The sequence below is a fragment of the Apodemus sylvaticus genome, chromosome X, assembly GCF_947179515.1.
Source record: "Apodemus sylvaticus chromosome X, mApoSyl1.1, whole genome shotgun sequence".
NCBI lineage: Eukaryota > Metazoa > Chordata > Mammalia > Rodentia > Muridae > Apodemus > Apodemus sylvaticus.
The window spans coordinates 38,809,172-38,835,223 of NC_067495.1; the positions used below are offsets into that span (position 1 = coordinate 38,809,172).

Genomic DNA, 26,052 nt, shown 5'->3' on the forward strand with positions numbered 1-26,052 from the left:
GGACTCACCAGTGCAAGCTGCCCCTTCCCAGCTGGCCTCTGGTGCACAGCTTACCTCCTGCACTGCTTGTAGACAGTGTGCTGCTGCCCAGGCTGTTCGGATCCCAAAGCAGGCACCCGAAGGCTCCCGCTGGGGCCCGCTGGATTCACTGGAGCACACTGACTTCTCCCAGCTGGCCGCCCGGAAGCCCAGCTAGCCACTTGCAGGACTTGGAGATGTAATGCTGCCGCCCAGACTGATCTGGTTCCGGAAGCGGAGAGAGTAGAGCTAAGGGCTTCTGCCTGAGGCCTTGCCCCAGATTGTGTCTGTGGAGCAGATGGAGCTCGTGTGCACTCCCAGGGAGTGCCGATGGTGTATGCTACTGTGACCTCCCCTGTGTTCCGCTCACTCCGCTGGGCAGCCGATCTGCCAACCGGGCTGTCGCACACAAGGTTAGCCTGGCCGCCCAGTCCCTGAGTCCAGGCAAAAGCCTGGGAGGCCAAGGTCCGAGCAAAGTTCCCCTAGGGCTATGACTGTTAATTGGGTTTGCCAGGTGACTAGGATGGCGGGTGTGCGCGCCCGCGCTTCCTAAAAGCGCCGGGAGAGTCTGCTTTGCTAACAATCACCTGGGTGGGTTGACTCACAGGTGCCTTTTGGGGCCTGGACCCCCGCTTTGTTAGCCTTAGGCTGTGCCTGTTACAGGTCTGCCCGCCTGAGCTCTCTGTCGTCCTGCAGGCAAAATGGCGGCGGTGTGCTAGCAGGCCTGGGCAAAAAAACCTCCTGGTTGGGTTGGCACCCCGATGGCCCCCCGACCCGCCCAGGGCCTGGGTGCAGGCCAACGCCCGTCGGGCTCAGACCACCGCGGTGTTGGCCTCGGATTATGTTTGTGTACCTCAGTCTGTCCGATTCCTGGAGTATGGAACCAAGATGGATGCTCCTCTCCTGACTGGTGGGAGGCCGAGTTCTGAAGTGACCTCCGTGCAGGAAAGGCGCCGCACAACTGCAGCTGCTTGCTGCCCGGCTGGTCAGCGAAGGTCAGTGGTCGTGGGCGCAGGGCCTAACTGGTCCCTGTGACGCCTTGGTTCCACTGCTGATGGCCCTTCAGCTGGAGCAGCCACTGCTGCTGCTCAATCACACTGTTTTAAGAAATGGTATATTAATTACAAAAATGATTGAAATCATTGAAAATGTCACAATTGTTGGAGATTCATAGTCAAGAATACTATAGAAGTGAATTTTCTGTTGTGCTTCATATTTATTTTAATTTGTAAATTGGGATATGTGTTTGGATGGTTTTAAAACAGAAAAATATTACAACATAGCAAGCACTTTGTACCTATATGTACATGAAATATGTACGTCTATATTATTTAAGCAAAGGATGAAATCCCTTCAAAAGTCCATCTAAGGGCATTATCTTTTCCTATATTACTTCAATAAACAAATGAATCAGTGTATTTTTAAATACTATACACATCTTTTCATGCTGTCTTTAATTTTCTGATGTTTTATGTTAGAAACTTTTGATATTTAGCATATTATTTAACAGATGTATCAGTTTCCTGTAAAATTTTTTTTTCTATTCCTGAGATTCTCTCTTCTATCTCTTGCATTCTGTTGGTGATGCCTGTTTCTGTTATTCTTGTACTCTTACATAGGAGTTTCATGTCCAGGATTCCCTTGGTTTGTGTTTTTTACTGCTTCTATTTGCGATTTCAAGTGTTGAAGGATTTTACTCTTTTATTTCTCCTGTTTGATTGTATTTTCTTGTACTTCTTTTATTTATTCATTTCCCTTTAAGGGCCTCTACCTGTTTGACTATATTTTCCTTAATTTCAATAAGTAAGGGATTTATTCATTTAATATTTAAATGCCTCTGTCATCTGTATAAGATTAGACTTAAGGTCATTTTCTTGTACTTTAGTTGTGTTAGACTATCTTTTCCTAGATATGATATTGTAGCTGATTTCTTTTTTTTTTTCTTTCTTTTTTTTTTTTTTTGGATTTTTTTTTTTTCTTGAGACAGGATTTCCCTGTGTAGCCCTGGCTGTCATGGAACTCACTCTGTAGACCAGGCTGGCCTCGAACTCAGAAATCCGCCTGCCTCTGCCTCCCAGAGTGCTGGGATTACAGGCGTGCGCCACCACCGCCTGGCCTTGTAGCTGATTTCTGATGATGCTATATTGTTCTGGTTTTGTTGATTGTGCTATTACAGTGGCCTTTACCCATCTGGTTATTTCTTGTATTGTCAGGCCTGGAATATTTTTCTGAGGATTCAGGTAGAGCTGCTTGTTCCAGGTGGGAGCTGGGTACTAGGGATTCAGTCGGGGCTGGTAGTACCTGATGGCTTCACACCTCTGGTTGTTCTGGATGGCAGCAGGCCTTCAGGGATTCAGGCATAGCTGTGGCCCAGGAAATACTCTTAATTATACTCTGTGATGCTTGCAGAGAAGAGCACAGCACAACTGTACTCTGAGAGGCTTCACCTAGTAGTTGAACAAACAGATGCAGAGACCCACAGCCAAACACAAGATGGAGCTCTGGAATTCTTGTGAAAGACTCAGGGGAAGGACTGAGAGACCCATCAAGTATAGAGACTCCACAAGATAACCAACATTGCCAACTAATCTGGAACCTTGGTGGCTTCCAGAGACTGAACCACCAACCTATAAGCATATATGATCTGTACTTAGGACCCCTGCACATAAGTAGCAGAAGTGCAGCTTTGTCTGGGATAATCTTTGTGCATTAAGAATGCAGAAATGTAGTTTTTATTGTTGTCTTTCAGACAAGTCCTCAAAATATCCACAAACCTCCCAAAGGTACAAGTTTTGCAACATAACAATGCCTAGAGGTACTCCTTTCCGTTTCCCCAACAAAATGAACAAGAAAATAGCTACATTAAAAAATAGATGATAGAACTAAAGAATATTCTCAGAAAATGAAAAAATGGCTGAGAATTACCTTAAAATGTTCAAAAATTCTTAGCCATTATAATAAAAGTAAAACTACTTGAAGATTTTTGTATTATTAACGTAAAAATAAGCAAGATCAGTAAAAGAATCAATGATTCATTCTAGTGGACATACAGGGAAAGGAATACTCTTGTTCATTTTTGGTAAAGGTGAAAACTGGTTCATCACTATAAAAATTAGTGTGTAATTTCCCCCAAAGGACTCCATTATTTTTTTTCCACAAGTTTTTGTATCGTGAATAGCTGAGAACACTTCATGAAATATGTTCAACATCCTTAGTCATTAGGGAATTGCACATTAGAACCATCCTGAGATTCTACCGTACACTAATCAGAATGGTCAAAATCGAAAAGTTAGGTGACAGCAGATGCTGGTGAGTATGTGGAGAAAGAGGAACACTCCTATATTTTTGGTGGGATTGCAAGCTTTTACTCTTTTAAAAAGCTTTTAGTTTTCTACTCTGGAAATCAGTCTGGTTGGTTCCTCAGACAATTGGACATAGTATTACCTAAGGACCCAGCTATATCACTCATGGGCATATACCCAAAAATGCCCCAACATGTAACAAGGATCCATTGTCCAGTATATTCATAGCATCTTTACTTATAATAGTGAGAAACTGAAAAGAGCCAACCCAGATATCCTTCAACAGATTATTAGATACAGAAAATTTCATAATTTATCCAATGGAGTACTAATCAGTTATTAAAAACAATGACTTCAAGAAATTCTAAGGAAAATGGATGGAACTTGAAAATATTATCCTGAGTGAGGTAACCCAGTCATAAAAGAACACACTCACTGAGAAGTGGATATCAGCCCAAAAGCTCACAATGCACATGATACAACACACAAAGCACATGACGCTCAAGAAAAGGAAGTCCAAAGCCCTTCTTAGAAGGGGGAATGAAATATCCATGGGAGGATATACAGAGAAAAAGTGTGTAGCAGAGACAGAAGGAAAGGCCATCCAGAGATGGCTCCACATGGGGATTTATCCCAAATCCAATCCTCAAACCCTGACACTGTTGTGGATGCCAAGAAGTGCTTGCTGATAGGAGCCTGATATAGCTGTCTACTGAGAGGGTCTTCCAGAGCCTGACAATTTCAGAGACAAATGCAGTTAATCATTGTTCTGAGAACAAGGTCCACAATGGAGGAGTTAGAGAAAGCACTGATGGAGCTTAAGGGGTTTGCAACCCCAAAGGAAGAGCAAAAGTATCAACCAACCAGAACCCCCAGAGCTCACAGGTACTAAACCACCAACCAAGGAGTACACATGACTCCAGCTGCATAAGTATTAGAGGATGCCCTTGTTGGGGGCATCAATGGGAGGAGAGGCTCCATGCTCCAATGTAGGAGATTGTCAGGGTGGGAGACAGGATTGGAAGGGTGGGTGGGTAAGGCAAAAACATCATAGAAGCAGGGGGACCAGGTATGGGATATGGAGTTTCAGGGGGTTACCAGGAAAGAACATAACATTTGGACTGTAAATAAAGAAAAAAATCTTGAAGAAGACAGGCTGCTTGCTATGTCCTCCCATTTTCAGTGTTGTTCATGAGACAGTAAACTAAGCAATGCAGGAAGGGTAGGAAATTAAAAGCACACGTGTAGGTCAATATACCTGAAAATTATCCAAACTTTTAGAAGGCATATTATACATAAGAGAGTCCCTAAATTGTACCAGAACACATCTAGATCAGTCAGCAATTTCTGTGAAATGACAATGAAAAGAATCTGATAGCAAATATCAATTAACTTTATACACATCTGAAGCAAACACATGAAAAAGTAACCATAGAAATACTTTCCTTTATAATAGCATCAAAGAAAAAATATCTTTGAATAAACATAACAGAGAAGATGAAAGAAAACTTCTAATCTCAACAGTAAGACTTTGAGTAAAAAAAAAAAAAACAGAAAATGGAAAGGCATTTATTTTAGTTTTTAAAATATTATTTTATTTATTTAAATCTAGCTTTTGGCCCCCTTCCAGGCCCCCTCCCAGAGTTCTTTATCCCATTTCTTTTTCCCCTTGCTTTGGAGAGGGTGTTCATTCCTCCCAAACCACAAGGCATCCCCCTTCCCTGGGGCCTCAAGTCTCTTTAGGATTAGGCACATTTCTCCCACTAAGGCCAGAATGTGCAGTTTTCTGCTATGGTCCTTAAGCCAGGCTCTGTATGCTATCTGGCTAGTGTCTCAATCTCTGGGAGCTCCCAGGGTTTGAGAAGATTTGAGACTGATGGTCTTCCTATGGGGTTGCCCTCCCCTTCAGCTTCCTCAATCCTTCCCCTTATTCAACCATAGGGGTCCTTGACTTCATTCTAATGGTTGGGTATAAGTATCTGCCTCTGTCTCAGTCATCTACTGGTAGGGCCTCTCAGAGGACAGCCATGCTTGGCTCCTGTCTGTAAGCACCTCATGGCATCAGTAATAGTGTCAGGCCTTGGTGTCTCCCTATAAGTTAGATCTCCCTTTAGGCCAGCCACTGGACCACTTTTCCTTCAGACTCTTCATTGTTTTCCCTGATTTATTTTTAGATGGGAACAATACTATGTCACAAATTTTGACTATGAGTTGGTAACCACATCCCTCCATTTGAGGGTGGTGGACTCTTCAATTTCCGACTCTCCACTCCCCACTGTTGGACATTTAGGCTAAGGTCACCCCCATTGAGTCCTGACAGTCTCTAACCTTCCAGGTCTATAGTAATTTCTAGAGGGCCCCCCAACCCCCAACCCTAGAGGCTGCATAGTTCTGTTCATTCTCCTGACTATCTGGGCTCCTCTCCTGTCCCTCCCTGCCTCTCATACCTGATCTTCCCACCCATTTCCCTCCATCCCTCTGCCTCCTATGATAATTTTGTTCCCTGTTCTAAATGCAATAGAAGCCTCCTAAGTTGGGCCTTCCTACTAGTTAAACTTAAGTTCTGTGGCTTATATCTTAGGTATTCTGTACTTTTTGGCTAATATCCATTCATCTACAATTACATGCCATGCATGTCCATTGGGTTATTAAGTCAGGATGATACTTTTTTGTTCCATCCACTTGCCTGCAAAATTCATGATATACTTCTTTTTAATAGCCAAATAACAGTATTTCATTGTGCAAATGATCCCAATTTTCTGTATCCATTCATCCATTGAAGGACATGAGGGTTTATTCCAGCTTTTGGCTATTACAAATAAGGCTGGTATGAACATAGTGACATAAGTGCCCTGATGGTATGATAGGGAATCTTTTGGGATGTGCCCAGAAGTGATATAGCTGGGCCTTCAGATAGCATTTCCAATTTTCTAAAAAGCCGCAAGATTTATTTCCAGAGTGGTTGTACCAGGTTTCAATCCCACCAGCAATGAAGGAATGTTCATATTTCTCCACACCCTGGTTCACATGTGCTTCCACCTGCACATTTTTAGGGGGTATTAATAAATTAAATTATTAATTTTACACTTCATATTCTATGACCCTCTACTCCTGTTCACCTTCATCTTCCAACTGTTTCACATCATGTAACTCCTCCCCATTCAGTCTCCAAGTGGATGTCCCTACCTCCCACCCCACCTGACCGCTAAACATGCTGGGCCTCTAGTCTCTTGAGAGTTTGGTGCATCCTCTCTGAATGAATACAGACCAGGCATTCCTCTACTGTATGTGTGTTGGGTATCTCATATTAACTGGTGTATGATGGCCATTTGGTAGTCCAGTGTTTGACAGATCTTGGGGGTCCAGATTAATTGAGACTGCTGGACCTCCTGTAGTGTTGCCCTTCTCCTCAGCTTCCTTCAGCCTTATCTACTTAAACAACAGGGGTCAGTGGCTACTGTCTGTTGGTTTGGTGCAAATATCTGCATCTGACTCTTTCAGTTGCTTGTTGGGTCTTCTAGACTGCAGTCATGCTAGGTCCTTTTTTGTGAGCACTCCATATCCTTAGAAAGAGTGTCAGGCCTGGGGACCCCCCCTCCCTTGAGCTGGGTCCCACTTTGGGCCTGTCTTAGAACTTTCTTTTCCTCAGGCTCCTCTAGATATACATTTCTGTAATCCTTTCAGACAGGAACAACTATGGGTCATAGTTGTGACTGTGGGACGGCCCCTCCCTCATTTGATGCCTCATCTCCCTACCAGAGGTGGTCTCTATAAGTTCCCTCTCCCTACAGCTGGGCATTTCATTTAAGGTTCCCTTCTTTGAGTCTTGAGGGTCTCTTAACTCCTAGGTGCTTTCTGGAGGGTCCCCTCAACCTCCTATCTCCTGAGATTGCCAATTTCATTCTTTATGCTGGCCCTCAGGGCTTCAGTCTTTTACCCTCACCCAATTCCAGACCAGGTTCCTCTCTCCCCTCTCTTCCCTGTCCCAGTCCACTTTCCTTTCCAAGTACCTCCCCACTCCCCACTTGTGATTGCTCTGTTCTCCCTCCCAAGTGGGACCAATGTGTCCTCACTTGGGCATTTCAGATTGTTGGCCTTTTTGTGTTTTTAATCTTGGGTATTCTGTATGGTTTTTTGGCTAACATCCAATTATTAGTGAGTACATACCATGTATGTCCTTTTGCATTTGAGTTACCTCACTCAGGATGATATTTTGTCGTGCCATCCATTTGTGTGCAAAGCTCAGAATGTCCTAGTTCTTAATAGCTGAGTAGTAATTCCATTGTATAATGAAACACATTTTCTGTATCCAGGATTCTGTACTGGGACATCTGGGTTGTTTCCAGCTTCAATCACAAATAAGGCTGCCATGAACATAGTGGAGCATGTGTCTTTATTACATGTTGGAAAATCTTTTGGGTCTATGTTCAGGAGTGGTATAGCTGGATCTTCAGGTAGGTCCACTTCCAGTTTTCTGAGAAACCTCTAGACGGATTTTAAGCATGATTATACCAGTTTGCAATCCCACCAACAATGGAGGAGTCTTCCTCTTTCTCCACATCCTTTCCAACATGTGTTGTCACCTGAGGTTTTGGTCTTAGACATTCTTATTGGTGTTAGATAGAATATCAGGGTCGTTTTGATTTGCATTTCTCCGATCACAAAGGACTTTGAACATTTCTTTAGGTGATTCTCAGCCATTCGAAATTCCTAAGTTGTGAAATCTCACTTTAGTTCTACATCCCATTTTTTGATTGGGTCTTCTGGTTATATGGTGATTAGTTTTTTCAGTTCTTTATACATTTTGGGTAATAGCCCTCTATCTGATATAGGGTTAGTGAGAATTTTTTTCCCAATCTGTAGGTTGATGATTTACCTTATTCACTATGTCCTTTGACATACAGAAATTTTCCAATTTCACGAGGCCTCATTTATTAATTATTGACATTAGAGCATGAGCCACTGGAGCTCTGTTTAGGAAATTTCACCCTGTGCCAATGAATACAAGGCTCCTTCCCACTTTTTCTTCTATTAAATTTAGTGAATCTGGTTTTATTTTGAATTTTTTGTTTCACTTGGACTTGAACTTTGTGCAAGCTAGCAGATATAGCCTATTTTCATTTTTCTAAATACTGACAGCCAAATAGACCAGCACCATTTATTGAAGAATCTTTCTTTTTTTCGTTGTATATTTTTGGCTTCTTTGTCAAAGATCAAGTGTTCCTAATTGTGTGGCATTATTTCTGGGACTTCAGTTCTATTTCATTGATCAATGTGTCTGTCTCTGTACTAATATCACCCACATTTTTTTTTATCACTATTGCTCTAAAGTAAAGCTTGAAGTCAGGGATAGTGCAGTGATAGTGATTCCCCCAGCTGTCTTTTTATTGTGATGAATCATTTATATTATTCTTTTTCTTTTGCCTTTCCAGAGTTGCTTTTCCATGTCTTTGAATAATTGTGTAAGGATTTAGATGGGTATTGCATCGAACCTATAGATTTCCTTTGTTAGGATGACCATTTTTATTATGTTAATTCTGTTGATCCATGAGAATGCCTCCTCTTTTTCTGAGATCTTCTTTGTTTTCTTTCTTGATTGACTTGAAGTTATTTTCATACAGTTTTGCATGTTTGGTTAGAGTTACCCCCAAGATATTTTATATTATTTGTGGATATTGTGAAGGGAGTTGTTTCCCTAATTTCTTTCTCAGTATGTTTATCATTTGTATAAAGGAAGGCTACTGATTTATTTGAGTTAATTTTACTTCTTGCCACTTTGCTGAAGTGATTTATCAGCTGGAGAAGTTCTCTGGTAGAATTTTTAGGGTCATTTATGTATACTATCATATCATCTGCAAATAGTGATATCTTTATTCCTTCTTTGTCAATTTGTATTCCTTTGATCTCTTTTGGTTGTCTTAATGTTCTAGCTAACACTTCAGATACTATACTGAATAGATATGGGGAGAGTGGGCATCCTTGTCTTTTCCCTGTTTTCAGTGGGATTGTTTCATATATGTCTCCATTTAATTTGATATTGGCTGCTGGTTTTCTCTATATTGCTTTTATTATGTTAAAGTATGGGTCTTGAATTCCTGATCCCTCTGACACTTTTATTATGGATGGGTGTTGTATTTTGTAAAAGGCTTTTTCTGCATCTAAGGAGATGATCAGGTGTTTTTTTTTCCTTTGAGTTTGTTTACATAGTGGATTACATTAATGGATTTTTGTATATTAAAACAACCTTGCATCACTCAGATGAAGCCTACTTAATCAAGCTGAATGATGGTTTTACTGTGTTTTTAGATTTGGTTTGTAACAGATTTATTTAGTATTTTTAAGTGAGATTGGTCTGAAGTTCTCTTTTAGGTTGGGCCCTTTTGTGGTTTAGGTATCGGAGTAATTGTGGCCTCATAGAACAAGATAGGTATTGTTCCTTCTCTCTATTTTATGGGATAGTTTGGGAAAAATTGGTATCAAGTCTTCTTTGAAGTTCTGGAAGAATTCTGTAATAAATCCATCTGGTCCTGGACATATTCCTTGGTTGGAGGTTTTTAATGGCTTCTTCGTTTTCCCTGTTCTTGATTTAACTTTGGTATGTAGTATCTGTCTAGAAAACCATCCATTCCATCTAGATTTTCCAGTTTGGTGAACATAGGCCTTTATAGTAGATTTTATTTTAATTTCCTCCATTTCTGTGGTTATGTCTCCCTTTTCATTTCTGATTTTGTTAATTTCGATACTGCTTCTCAGCCCTTTAGTTAATTTGCATAGGGGTTTATCTACCTTGTTGATTCTCTCAAAGAACCAGCTTCTGGTTTTGTTGATTCTTTGTATTGTTCTCTTTGTTGCGATTTAGTTAATTTCAGTTCTGAGGTTGACTATTTTCTGTCTTCTACCCCTCTTGGGTGAGTTTGCTTCTTATTTTCTAGAGCTCTCAGGTATGCTGTTAAGTTCTTAGTATAACATCTCTCCAGTTTCTTTACCAGGGCACTTAGTGCTATGAACTTTTGTCTTACACCGATTTCATCATGTCCCATAAGTTTTAGTATGATGTGTCAACATTTTCATTAACTTCCAGGAAGTTTTTAAGTTATTTATTTCTTTCCTGACCAAGTTAGCAAAATATGCAATATAAGGGCACTGGCTTCTTTCTTCTTGTATATAAAATCATATTTCCCTTTGAAGGTGGTGCATGAGGCTGGATTTCTTCATCAAGCCAAGGCTGACTCAGGTCAGCCATCAGAGTGAATGGAAGCTCTGAGGATGAAATATATTCTTAGATAAGAATCTGGGATGTCAATGCTATGGGTATTTCTACTCAGTGAAGTTGGAATTTATAATTATATGGCTAAATGAACCCTGTAAACGGGATCAAAATAAGCCCATAAACTTCCTAGCTGGTAAGATTAGTATAAGAAGAAATATGAAATAAGGAATTTGAAATGTTTGAAGTAAATTTAAATTTTATTTTCCAAATAAATATATGCAGAGAGAGAATGTGAAATCTATTTTAATTTAGAGTATTTGGACATTTGGTGAAACACTGTCATTGTTTTGTCAAATATACAGATAAAACAGAACTAATGAATGAAAAACTTAATTTAGTGTTCCAGAATACCTTTTCATAAAATAAACTCTTGGACTTTGTGTGTATACAATTACTGTAGAATAGACACACAGAATTTCCATGCCATACAGAAGATTAAATAATTCTTCTCATGCAGCAGAGGAAGAAGGAAGAAGGAAATGCTAACAACACATCTATTCTGATCTGACTTTAACCAGAATGGATGAGAGGATTTGGATTGAACTGTATAAGAATTCAAAGCCAACATTGTTTGGGGTTGTGAACAATGAGGTCATTTATCACTAAAATAAGATTAAAGAGTATTTATTTTTTGACTTGGCATAGTTGATTTGTATTGTAACTGTTTCATCCTTTGTTTAATAAAACTGAATTTATATCTCCCTCATAGTGTCATGGTTTTCAAAATGTTGATACAACTTTGTGTCTAGTAAAATATTTATGCTTAATTTAAACTAAAGAGGCATGTTGTTAGTAGATAGTCTATGAAGTAGATAGTCTAAGTCTGAGCATGAAAATCTTACTCTTTACAACAAAAATTAATTTTCCTTTGCTGTTGTCATTTTGGTTCCTTTTAATTTGTTTAATTTGTTGATATAAAAATACTTCTAAGGAATTTTTCATAATAAAGTAGAGCTATGTCTCAAGGAGTCAATCGACTGAATATTTAAGAAATTAAGCTGGAGAATCTTTAGTGAAACAGTCCTGTGAGACTTATAGAGCTCAGACAGTGAAGAGAGGGAACATTTTTCAGAAAAGAAAATACTAATGAATCCATGCATTCTCCAATGTAGGCAGGAGAGAGGCAGAGAAAACGAAGTAAACTTTATCAAAACCTCATTATTTAGGATGTTGAGAGATATTAAAGAGGCAATAAATAGAAAATTCATACATTTTCTAAGAAATATCTAAAAACTTTTTATATAATAGGACATGTATTTGGATTGCATGATGAAATCCCCAATTTTAATAAAAATGAAATATCTAAACCTGAGTAGTAAATAATTTGATCAGATGCATCTAAATGCAAAAAAAAATCCTTATGTCTAAGTATAAAGTCCCTAGTTTTACAATAAAATTATGAACAAACCTCAAACTACATGTCATTACACAGTCATTACAATGATATGTGCAACATGGTTACAATTTGAAAATATGGTGAAGGCAATTTTATTCTCATACTTTTTTAAATTTTAAAGTTGTCCTCTTATGATTGTCCTAAGCTTGAGTACTAGGCCAAGAAATACATCCGCACAGTTCTTGAGAACAATAGTCATTGAATATTTTTTTAAATTGAAAAGGTCAACAACCATAAAAATATATCTATCAATTTTAATCAGATTGTAACATGGCAATTCTGTTCCTAATTATTACTCACTAGTAGGTAGAAACCAACCTTTAAAAATGGTCAGAGACAAAAATGCCTAAAACTGCTACAGGATTAACTATTAAAAGTAATTACCTCACTTCAAATAATTTTATAATTTTGGAGAACACAGAGATAGGAAGAGTGCCATAAATTTTAGCATATGCTCTTTCCAGAGGGTGGAATGGTTTCGTGGACTCTACCTGAGTCAGGTATGACATCCATTATGCTGAAAGCACCAAATGTCTCATCATTGCACACAATAACCAGGATACTTCAATATTTTTTTATTTGCTAACAAACGTGATTTGTCACATATATCTCAATAACATGTATCGATTAAGTGAAGCAATTGGCAATTTCATGCATATTTCACATATATAATGTATTCTGTTTACCGTTGTTTTACATTTCTCACATAAGAACATCAAGCTTATCAATGCTTTCTAAATCACAGGACTCTTTCCTCAATCCATTTTTAAAGAATATTCTTGTGTGTTACTGGATAAGTTCATCTTATCACTGAATTAAAGACAATTTTGGGAATCTAGGGGTCACATCAATTGATACCAGGGTGAAAACAATGGATTTCTCTAAGGAAATATCACTCAATGGCTCATAGCTCAGAATAGAAGGTTAAAAGAAACTGGACAGCTTATCATGTAAAACAAATAACATATGGACAATATCTTTTAAGGAATCAGTGTAGATAAACACGTAAAATGTGAAATATGGCAAAAAAGTGTCAAGTCGGATTTCTCATAAGTAAAATTTGATATAGATAAAGAAGTAATAAACATGGTGAAGGGGAAGTACCAAGAATGGGAGGGAATCTTTACCAGCTCTATACATGAAATAGAATTAAAGTCCAGAAAACATAAAAATCTGCCAAATCAGAGTCAGAAAATAAATTTTCCACTCAAAATGGGACTCTTATCTGAAGACAGTGTTTTAAAAATAGACTGCGACAAAGAGAGACAATTACTCAGAAATATCTCAAAAATATAACTCTGCACTAATCATTTGGGGAATGCAAACCACAGCGTGGCTAAGATTACTTCTTATCCCAGGAAGAAGAGAAAAGATAAGCATTAAGAAAACTTGGATAAGATGTAGGGGAAAGGGAATACTCCTAGTGGGTTGTAAAATTGTACTACTCAGAAAACTGGTGTGTATTACTTTCAATAGACTGAATGGAAATCTATCATATGAAGCAACAATATAACTCTTTGCCATTTGCTCAAAGGACTTGACATTCTATTTCCAGGACACTTTGACATGTTTATTGCAGCTCTATTGATAATATGTATGGACTGGACACAAACTAATTACCCTTCACTTGAGAAAAGGATAACAAAAATAAATTCTTCATGCATTATGGAATACTATAATACTGTAAATATAAATGGAATTATGGATTTTGTAGGGAAACGGACAAAACAAGGAAATATCATACTTAGTTATATAACCCATACCAAGAATCCCAAACATCACATGTTCTTTCTTGTCTGCTTTTCTAAGATGGAAATCCACAGATACAAATATATAAGTGAGTGAAAATGTATCAAGAAAAGAGATAATAGGAAGGGTAGGGCTGAGGAATGAGATGTTAATGGCAGGATAAACGTACTCTAAAGATGAAAACAGAATGACAGGAAGAAGATTTAAAGTGTAGATGAGGTGGATAATTTAATACAATAGGGGAAGTTTATAGGGGGGCATATAAAAAATCAAAGTCTTTGATCAAAACCCATGCAATCATATAGAATATTTACCTATCATATATTTAAACAGTCATTTTGTATTCATAGATTATATTCCCCTACATTTATTCAGAACACATAAAATATATACATATGTATATACATGTACACACATGTATATAATCATTTATATGTTAAATGACATTTAGCCAGTTGTGCTTATATACAATCTAGGGGAATGATAGACTGTAAACCAGGCAATATTTGGAATGGTAAATATCCTTTGAATAATTTGACAGGTTTTCAATGGACTGCCAAAACAATACAGATAATTTTGAGCTTGGGAGGACTGCAGTGCTTGCATAAGCCCCTATATCTAAAGATCCTGCAGTGTCAGGATATAGGACTCAGTAATTCTAACTGTATCTGTGAAACTAAGAATTCTGGCCTGTCATGTCATTTTCTTGTTTCCAGAAATACTATTGTGTGTGACAAAGGAGATCAGCAAATAGTTCTACTGAGATGTGGCAACTAAGAACCACGACAATTAGAAGCATGGCCAGATAAGTAAAAAGGTACAAGAAATGGCACCCACAAGTTTCTGGCCACCAACTACTGTGTGATAGGATTCAGGAGCCACTCAATGGGAGGGCAATCATCCCTGGAACTGGAAAACTTGTCAAGTGCCCAGAGTTATTTATTGGTCATCAAATTTGAAATGAATCTTCCAATGTAGTATTCAAAATAAACAGATATGGAAGTATATTTGCAACAGATATTAGGTCAAAATTATAAAATCTTATTAATTATTTTAATTTATCATAGTATATTATGATAAAGTCATTTACCCCTTGAATATTCCCTCTGTGTACTATCCCATATTCCCCTCCTTTCTCTGTCATACTTCAAGACTTACTTGTCAATTAATTTTTGTCACATTAAAAATTGTGAATATGTGATGAGTCGATATGACAGTATGTTAGTATATACAAGAACAAGGAAAAGATTGATCTAGCATTGGAGGGGAATATAAGGACAAAAAAAATGAGGGAGGTGATTGGAGAATGGATGGAGAGAAGAAGGTTTATGGAACATATGGGGAGGGGGGATCTTGGAAAAGGGAAATCATTTGGAATGTAAACAAAGATATAAAGAAAAAAAGAACAAGGGAATTAGGATCAATGAATGTATTTAAGTTTCCTTAAATCTATTTAGGAAGGGAAATTATTAGCAAAGTTTGTATATACAATTACTCAAGAGACATAGAATTTCAGGGAGTATGAATATTATAGAGAAGGTAAAAGGAAAAATTTAATAATCTATTCTGATTTGACTTCAACCTGAATGGATGGGGCAAATTATTTGTATTATACATAAAGACAAAACCTGTGAGAAATGCTGAGGATGGAGACTCTCCAGTGATTTGTCACTCAATTGAAAATAAAACCTGTTTACATTTGTGACTGTCATGTTTGACTCAACTTGGTACTATTTGAATGCTAGTTTTGTCAACGAATTCATAATCTCTCATAATGTAATGGGGCCAAAATATAGATACAAAAATATGCTTTATAATGGAAAAGATAAAGGATATAGTTGTTAGTGAATATTCAGAATGATTATTGTAAGAATGAAAGAAAATCATTGTCAGTCATAAACAAATTTGTGGAGAGTAATGAATATTTGCATTAAAATATGTCAGAATAATTTTCCCCAAATACACTAGAGTTATGTCCAGATGAAGCATGGATCTATATATTTAAGAGGCAAAGCTGAAGAAACTTGTGAAGAAGTGATCGTGTTAAAGTGTAAGAACTGGACATTGGACAAAGGAACATTCCTTTAGTGAAAAGACCAATGAGTGAATGTTTTATTCTAAGGCTGAAAATGAGTAGAAGAGGAGAGGTAAACTTAATTAACCTTTAGATATTTTGGACTCTAGAAATAGCATTTTATTAGCCAATACAAAATGCATATGCTTTTATTCCAGCAAGAACACATGGAGTGACCAGGACATATTTTCCTGTCATATGATTTGACATCAACCTGAATGTATGATGATGATTTAATTGGATGCTATAGAAGTACACATCCAAAGGCAAGACTGGAGCCTGAGGATTCTGAGATTATTTGTTACTGAACCAAAACTAAAGAGTATTGATTTTCGAGTGATCGTGGTTGATTCATCCTGATGCTGTGTCATTTGTAGCTTGCATTTAATTGGAAATGTATCTATTTCAGAATAATAGTATATGAATTTTGTTATTAATTTTTTAATAGTAAAATAAACTGTTTTATTGAAAATGTCAAGAAGCATATTGATGTTAGCTATTTTATACAGAAGGATTTTGACAAATATTTGTATTTCTTACAATATATTTATTTTTCAGGAAAAGACATGCACATCTCTAACCAGAAACTTCTGTATCATTCCACCCTACACAGATACATATCCTGGAATATTAGAGAGCAATATATTTAAGAGGCAAAGCTGAATAAGGTTTAGAACTGAACACTTGAAGCTTTAAAACTTGGATATATGAGAGAAGAAAATTTACTTTGGACAACAATTTTTGAATGTCTGAATTGTCTGATAAAATAGAGAGACAGAGACAAAGAGATGGGGTAAATTTTATCCAAATTTAGATATTTGGAACTTGGAGATAGTTGAAAACATGTTTAACACACACACACACACACACACACACACACATACATTTGTAAAGACATTTAAGTATATTTTTTATAGAAGGACATGTATTCAGAATGTATAATCATTTTAAAAGTATTGATAAAATAACACAATATAGGTAAATAAGTAATAATTTGAACAAAGGAATATAGAAAATAATGAATTGGATCAATCACGTAACATGTCATTTTATTATTTCTGAAAATATAAAATAAAATTCCTGTTTGAAATCATAAGATATCTGTTACATAGTTTCTGTGCATGATGTGTGAATATTGGCAAATTCGTGGAGGCAATTGAATCTACACAGGTGTTTGGGAACTGGGAAAAAATACAGGTGCCTTCTTCTGTTCATATTGATCCTGAGCATCATGTAAGAAATACAGCAGCTGACTTCTTGACAAACAGAAGTCAGTGAACTATCCAATTTGTTTGAAAAGGTCAGCAAACAGAAGCATATCACCAATCTGTAATTGGATTGTAACATGGATTATCCTCTCATTCCTACTGGAATGGAACAGAAAACAAATGCAAAGGAAGAATGTGTGATTTCTCAGGAACATCTCCAGTAATGTGCTTTTATACTAAATTTTTGGTTTTTAACAATATTACACATAGAATAATATTCTTGTATTTATTTCTCCCATTTCTAACATCTTCATCTCTGGCTTGTCAAATCCCCTACATACAACAGTATCTTTTTAACAGTATCATTACCTTTAGATTTATTATCGGCCCTATTAGTTTATTCAGGGTTATGTATGTTATTTTCACTTTGTAATTAAATCTTGGTCACTAATGCCATCACAAGGGAACAATAGGAAATGTTAGTATACTTTCTACCTCCAAACCTATAAGTGGTCTCTAGTTCAGAAAAGAAGTGTGCAATCCAGTGGACCAAGATCCTCATTTTTGCTGTCTAGCAGACAGGAAAAATCCACTATACACCTTGCTGGCATACGTTTTTAGCTGTGAATTAATATTCAGAATACGTAAAAATGTAAAACACCATGTGTCAGAAAGCCAATGGTTGCTTTCTTGTAAGACTTTGCCCTGTAGGCAAATGTTTAAAAAGAAGAGAATCAAAGAGAAAGTGAGAGGGTTCAAAGACTAGCATTGGAGGAAATTGCAGAACTACTCTGGGAAACAGAGCAGAGAATTCTCAGTTGGGTAAAAGTAAATGCACCATGTGACTCTGTTAAACAACAGCAGTTTTGTTTGGCTTGTGCCCAATTGACTTGACATAATTTTTCTCAGTTACTTGTTCATATATGTTCATTGCCCCTATATTTATATCAGCTAGGAAATGAAGATAACCTAAATATCCTAAAACTTGTCTTATGGGTGATAAAAAATGGTACATATATAGTGTGGAATACTATTAAATGCTGAGGAAAATGGAATCATGAAATTTGCAGATAAATGATGGGTTCTATAAAAGATTCTGTTGGGTGAGATAACCCAGATCTCAAAAGACAAATGTGTCATGTTTTCTTTCTTGTGTTCTTTCTAGCAACAAATCTCAAAATCAAGATTTATGAACCACTTGAGACCATGTAGTAATAGTCATGCCTAAAGTTAGTATCTATATCAAATCACTCACTTTATGGTACAGGAAACCCTGTAGAAGATAGAAATTATAGCCATGGGTGATAGAGAACACCAAGCAAACAAGCCATTTTTATTCAATATGAAGCATGGGGATATGAACAAATTGAAACTGAAGTACCACACAGAAGGCCTGCACAAGTCTGTACCAGAGAGAGACCTGGATCTAAATGATGTGGACACATGCCCTATTCGTAAATCAGAAACCACTCCAATAGATAGCCACTTTCAAATCAAACTTAGTTTTCTTCAAAGGAATCTCACTGAGTAATGAAAATAAACTAAAGCATAGCTACAATCCCATCAGTAGATGGTCAACAGAAACTGGACTCAACAGTATCTTTGGAGGTTTTTATTCTCACAATGTTGCCTTTTTCCTTTTTGAAAAATTATATATTTTGAAAATTTTATATTTTTGTTTTTATTTTCCTATAATTTTTGTAACTTACTAACTTTATGTATTTATATTCCAAATGTTGCTCCAGAATGTCCCTCTCCAAGGGTTCTTCTAACTAATCACCTCCCCTTTCATTTCTCTCACCCCCTTTTAAATACTGTATCATTGGCATTTATAGTATGCTTTCCAAATTATTAATTTTATGGGATTCCAGAGTGTATGAAGCTATAGTTATGCTTTTCTCTAGGGCTTTTCTTGTGTTTTCTCTAGGGCTCTTTTTTATCTATTAGTTTGTGTGGTCTAATTTAGTTGTGTTAGTGTTGTGTTCATCTTAGTATATAGTGTTTTATTTTATTATTCCTTAGTAGACTTTTTATTTTTAATGAGAGACAGAAACCAATTCATCTAAACTAGTTGGGAGGTAAGGAGAAACTGGGAGGAACAGAGAGATGTAATTCCATAAACTTTACATATTATATGAGAACAAAATCTGCTTTGAATAAAAGGAAAAGGGTTTTGGGTTCACTCAACACAATAAAATGTTCCATTCATAGCAGGTAGAGACCAGTTCAGAAAACCAGAAACAACCAAAGTTCAAAGATGTGGAGTGTAGTTATATCTATTCCACTGATTGCATACCCAAGAATCTAGCTACATTGCAGAAGAGGATATTGAAGGGTTGTAAAGAATAAAATGAGAGAGAGTTAAAAGGGAGAGATGAAGAGAGAGGCTGCAGCCAAAAATGACACTATGACTAAATATGAGTTCAATTGGAGAGGGAAGGAAATGATAATGTAGATTGGAAAGACCATGAAGCAACAATTCTATATTAAAAACTACAAGAAATATAGAAATTAGAGATTAGGAAGAGGGGAACAAAGGTTATTTTACATCAGATGATCAACCCTGTAAACCTATGTTAAAGTAAAATTATATATTTTCAGAATAGCAATATGTATATATATATATATATATATATATATATATATATATATATATATATATATGTGTGTGTGTGTGTGTGTGTGTGTGTGTTAGCATATGTGTGTATCAAAAATATCTGAAGAAATCTTTCATCAAATTTAATGAGATCATGGGAATGCATACGGGAGGATTTAGAGGGATCAAAGGGGAGTGTGAAATTATGTAATTATTACCTCAAATGCAAATAAATTCAGATAAAACTACAAAGCTAATGTTATAAAGTACACACCTTTACTGTTTCCCAGTGATGTAGCTACAAACCATGAGTTTTCAAAGAAAAATGGCACAGTGCTAACTGTAGTTTATTCCATGTGTTAGAGAGTACAGCCCCAGAGGAGAAACAATATTCTAGAATTTTGATAGACTTTTTTGTTGTTCCTAGATCTGGCTGACTATATCTTGCTTCCAATGACAACCGAGATCTTGGATCTGATGTGTAAGGAAGTCAAAATTTTGCTTGGAATAGGGACATTTCATTAGAAAATATAAAGTATTAATTTTAGCTTGAATACAGTTCCTTTACACATATGAACAGTCTTTCAGAATACCATTACTTTTTACATACTTTTACACTTGCTTTATTTTCTTTTCATCAGTAATTTTTGTAATTTTAAGCAGTGAACATATGACCTATTTTTTCTGCATTTATAGAGCTATTTTTCAATGATCTCACTTGTAACTATGTAGATGTGATGGAGGATGATATTAACATGAAAGAATATAGAAGACAATATATGGAAAGTTTTAAAAGTAGAAGTCTTATGACTATATTTTCATAGGAAATTTTCCTTATACTTTAACATATTTTTTGAAAGCATTTGGTTACTCTGGCTCATATTGCCCAAGCCACAGTTTTAAATTCCTTTAACTGAATAGTATTAGGCTATGATTCAGAATGTATCTTAAATTGCATGCCACCTTGGTTAAATGAATCTTATATGCATAGTGATATGCATTGTGATATTTACCCACCACTACATTTCTGGAGTCAAAGAATTACTCATAAATGCTATCATAGAGATACTCCTTTCATTCTAAGTGTAATGCTCAATTAGTCATCAAAAAATCATGGTCTGATGGATAATCATATTCCTTTAAGGACATGAGTTCATATTTCATCTGCCAGGGCACAGCAGGAAGTACTGAGCAGAACTAGATTGTTCTAGTTGTTGATCAATTATTGGTTCATTCCATGTCCCTCCCTTCCACTAACTGTATAAAAACCTTTGTTAGTCCACATCCTTCACAATTAGTTATCTAATTTGGGCTTCTGTAGAAGAACAAAGTCAGGTGCCATCATGGTAAAATTTCTGCTGCTGGCTTTGGCATTTGGACTGGCACAGGCTGAGGTAAGTGTGTGAGGTCTGTGTTTGTGTGTGAGCTTCCTCAGTAGCATCATTCTGTGGATGTGATATGTCATGTAGTTAATCCATGCAAGTCCATCTTCATTAAATTACCCTTCTGAGTTTTATTCAGGTACATTTTTTTCCAATCAGATGATTTCTAAGATGTAAGAAGTGAGATAAGGGATTGGATTTACAGATTGTATAAGGACAAAATATAAGGAGTTGCAGGTTCCTGATTTCTCTCTCTCTCTCTCTCTCTCTCTCTATATATATATATATATATATATATATAAAGTCATTATATTTTTTGAGTTCCTGATAATATTATTTCAAACTAACAAATGAAATATCATTGATGAATATTTCCATTGATTTTAAATATATTAATGACTGAGAGAAGAATGGTAAATACCTACTCTTAAAATATTGTATGGTTTATGAGAGAAGAGATGTGAAAACCAACTCATATTTTAATGGTATTTATGGCTTTCTTTTGTCATTTTTATTGCTTTTCCAGATTGAAGGAGAATGAAAAACTGTTGCTATCGCTGCTGATAATGTAGACAAGATCGAACCAGCTGGAGAAATGAGACTCTATTGTCGTGAAATTACTTGTGAAGAGGATTGCAAGATATTGAAAATCACATTTTATGTCCAGTAAGCAAATAATCCAGAATGTAAACTGAACAAACTATTTTCATTTTGTTTCGTTTTGTTTTGGTTTGGGTTTTTTTGTTTGTTTGTTTGTTTTGTTTTGTTTTGTTTTTGAGACCGTGTTTCTCTGCATATCCCTGGATTTTCTGGAACTCACTCTGCATTCAAGGCTTGCCTTAAACTCAGAAATTGTTTTGCCTCTGCCTCCTGAGTGCTAGGAGGCACTCACTGCCCATACCACTTATTAATGCTAAAGTGATGTAATTTTCAGGGGAATGTTTTGATTCTGGTCATGAATCCAAAATCCCCATTATTAGCAATGTGATAATATTATTCTATAATGGCCTATATCTGAAAACCACTCAGAGAGAGAATATGTCTCCAATTTTATGAATTCACCCTGTGGGACCATTCTGGTTGGAGTGCTGCCATTGAATTTTATTATCTCTGTTCAAGAGAAAACCCTCTAAAGAAATCATCTGTAGTTAGGTGAAGTGTGTGATCACCTAGGTCAAATCATAGATCTTTTATTATTCAATCAGTGATTTCATATTCATCCTCTACAAATAGGTCAGATAACTCTAGTTTTAGTATCTTTTTTATTAGCTCTACATTAAAAGGGTCTCTCTGCCATTTGGATGTCTAGTCACAACTTTAACTTTTAGGTTACATATAATACCACTTGAAATACATGCATAAACCCATTTCTATTCTATGGCTGGACTAGTTCAAGAGAATTTTCATACAGAATTTCTTTCACAATGACTATTCCAGTTTGTATAAGTATATCACAGAACCTTCATAGGAGGGGGGAAATTGGCACAAATAACAAAAACTATATGACTGCATCAGTATATTTTCTGAACAAGAAATAGGAAAATTTTAGATGAACATTCAGGGGAAAAATTAGGTAATTAGGTCCAATTTCTGTACAGTGATAACATAATTGATCACAGTTCTTACTTAAATGCATTATAACACTTGATCTATAATATGAATTCAATGGTAGCAATGAACAAATCATTGTTTCTCTCTCTAATATTTTTTAGTGAAAATGGACATTGCTCTTTGACCACAGTCACTGGGTATTTGCAAGAAGATGGTGGAGACCTTCAGAACCCAGTGTAAGTACAGGTTCTGGGAGCACCATCTGGGACTAAAGCATTGTGGTTTATGTTGAAAGTTCAGCTGGCCAATGTTATGTAGGTTAAGAGTTAATTTGAATTGTTTGGAAATTTATTAATCTCTCCAAACCTCCTCAGATATGTTACCAAGTACAAATAAATTCTAGGTCACCTGAGGTTTACTTGGAGAAAACCATTGATAGATAAAGATGTGAAAAATTCTAACAATATATGTTGCAAGTACTTTTCCTCAAAAACAATATTTCCAGATAATTTTTACTGTTTTATCTTTTAACATTGCATCATTTTTTATTTGCAAATCCTACTACTCCATATTAGGCCTCATTGTTTTTAAACATATTCAATGAATTCTTGCCTCTTTTCCCCCTGTTCTTGGAAATAAAAACATGATCTGTCATTCTTGACTGAGGAAAATTTTAGTTTACACTTTTATTTTAAATATTTATTTTCTCAGGTATGGTAGATAATTTAATATTCTGAATATTGACTGAAAAACTTTCATTATGAAAAGCAGTTATTCATAATACTTGTTAAAATATTTCAAACTGACTTTTTCAATGTTGTATGTAATCCTAAAATAATAGCAACAGTATTCAAATAAATTATACATAATTTGACTTTGCACTTGATATTAAAGCATGAGAAACAAACAAAATCAAACAAAAGATGGCACAGTCTATTGTCCTGAAGATTTGTTAGCTAATTTTATATCATCATTCAAAAACAGATTTGGAATTGAAAGGGACCAGATCCTAATATATATATTTTTTACTTTCTTGTAAGTTTGATCACAGAATATGTGCAATTGTTTCTCACAAATCTCCGTCTGTCTCTGTCACTCTGTGTTACACACATCCATTTTATGAACATCTAGTAATCTCTAAAAATGTCTTATGTATATCCATTTAATTAATAATAGAGAAAGTACAATATTTTGTACATGTTACTAATTAGTAACTATCTCTTTGAGTATATGTATACATTTCTCATCAATTTTCCAATGTTTAAAAACATAGTTCTAACTTCTCACAAAATTCACCAACAGCCTTTGATATCTGGTTGAAAGTGTCAATAATACCTAATCAATAGTCCTACTAGAATTGGCACAAGATATTCAGAGAACTAGAAAGTCTCTATTCTTTGGAGTTTTGATCAGTTTTGTAGCAGACAAATAGATATTCCTCATATTATAATGTATATATGGAACAGGAATGTCTACAGGAATAGGCATGTATGCATGGATTGTATATTAGTGATTCAGTGATTATTGCAACTGTCAGGCTCAACATTAATGTTTCACAAATAGGTGACATCAGAAAATTGAGTGTTACTGACTTTTGAAATATTTTTATTATCATTACAGATCAAGGGGATAATCATTATGTAGTTGTGAAGCAGACACCAGAGAACATAGTCTTTTACAGTGAAAATGTTGACAGAGCCAGCCGGAAAACAAAATTGATATTTGTTGTTGGTAAGAATGGCAGTGGATCTCTGAAATAGTAACAAAGCTACTACTCTGAAAATAAAGACTAAGTCAGATTCACCATTCCCCCCAGTACAGTGTTATAGGACGTCCAAAGTTCTTTCCACTAACTGATAACCAGATTGTGTGTGGACCTACATGAATGTTGTATTGTAATAGAGTGGCATGACACTAAAGATCATGGGCAACGAAGGAAGTGATTGGAAGAATTCATGTTCATGTTTCCTCCCTGGACAAATGGAGCATATGTGATTTCCCAAAGTTCAGACCATTTTCAGTGTCATTTCACTAAATGTGTAGAAAATTAAAACATACAGTATAGCCCAAGAGAAATGGGGAGTTTCCATTTTCCATAGAAGTTGTTGGCACTTTTATTTTTAAGATTATATGAGAGTGATATGTGTACTTTCCATAGACAAATAGTTTTTAAGTTTTGTTATTCATAAAATACTGGAAAGTAATCTTATACTACAAGGTCACCTTATTAGTTATGTCTGTGACCCTTGGGTTAAATTTTATTATCAGTATTGACCCTATCCATGGTAAATGAATTTAGGGAAGTTGGGTCTTTTCATTAAATATCATAGTGGGACACAAAGGAAGCAACTTACATAATGCAGAATTGTCATGAATAAATCTCTGACATTATTATTCATGGAATGCAGGACATAAAACTTTAACTCATGAACAAAATGAGAAATTTGTGGAATTTGCCGCGTCAAAGCACATTCCTGTTGAAAATATTTGAGAAGTCCTGGATATAGGTAAAGTTAATGCATGTTGTTTTGTGCTTTAGCATATATACGTATATATGTTAAATATATTAATAGACATATATAAATTTATCTCTACATATATTTATATGTATATTTATGTATATATGTGCATATATACATATGTATATATGTGCATATATATGTATGTATATATAATTATGCATCTCTATACATAGATATATATGTATATATATGCATATATATGTATATATAAATTCATACACACATATCTCATTCCTAATTTAGATAGAATATTTTGGGAGCTATTCTCATTTTCTAGTGATAAAATCTTTGTTGCTCCTTACCCCCCTTACTTTCTTTTACAGATCCCTGCCCTCAGTAACAATCTTCTGTAGGTGAGTCAAAAGAGACGCCATATATACCTACCTCTCTGTTTTAATTGAGAAGTGTTTTTACTTAAAAGTTTGACATAAGCATGTGAGTAAATGTAGTTGTTTGTAAATGAAGCAAAATCAAGCAAGAGTTTTACTAGTTTTTGTATTTGAAAATCCAATCGTTATAACTGTGAGTTAGAGAATAATTTCATGTAGAAAACAATATTAAATACTTTTTATCATTCAGAATTGTTAATGTTTCTATTTTAAAAATATTCCATCAAGAATATTTGTTTTTTTCAATTTGAAAATTTTTCATTTATGTATGATTTCTGGAATATATTTTAAGCAGTCCTGGTATAATCCTGGTCAATATGTACTTTGATCATTTTAAACTTGCATGTAGGCCCACATTATTATTATTTACTGTAGTAACTCTCTATATCCAATGTATGGGGCACATATTATTTCTATGAATGAATTCCTTGTGTTTAATTCTTTCTCTATAATCTAAATTGTTATATTTGACTTTGTTCTGCTGCAATCTCATTGAGAAAACCTTTCCTATCAGCTCAACCATATGTTACTTTTTTTCATGTTTTCACAGATAAAAAGATGAGAATTATGCTTCATAACCTCTTGACTGTGGAAT

The 26,052-nt window shown here is 35.7% G+C and overlaps 1 pseudogene; it reads left to right on the forward strand.

Annotated features, from left to right (window-relative positions):
- The first annotated feature begins 20,956 nt into the window (after positions 1–20,956).
- On the forward strand, positions 20,957–25,037 carry LOC127675723 (odorant-binding protein 1a-like; annotated as a pseudogene).
- The last annotated feature ends 1,015 nt before the right edge of the window (positions 25,038–26,052 follow it).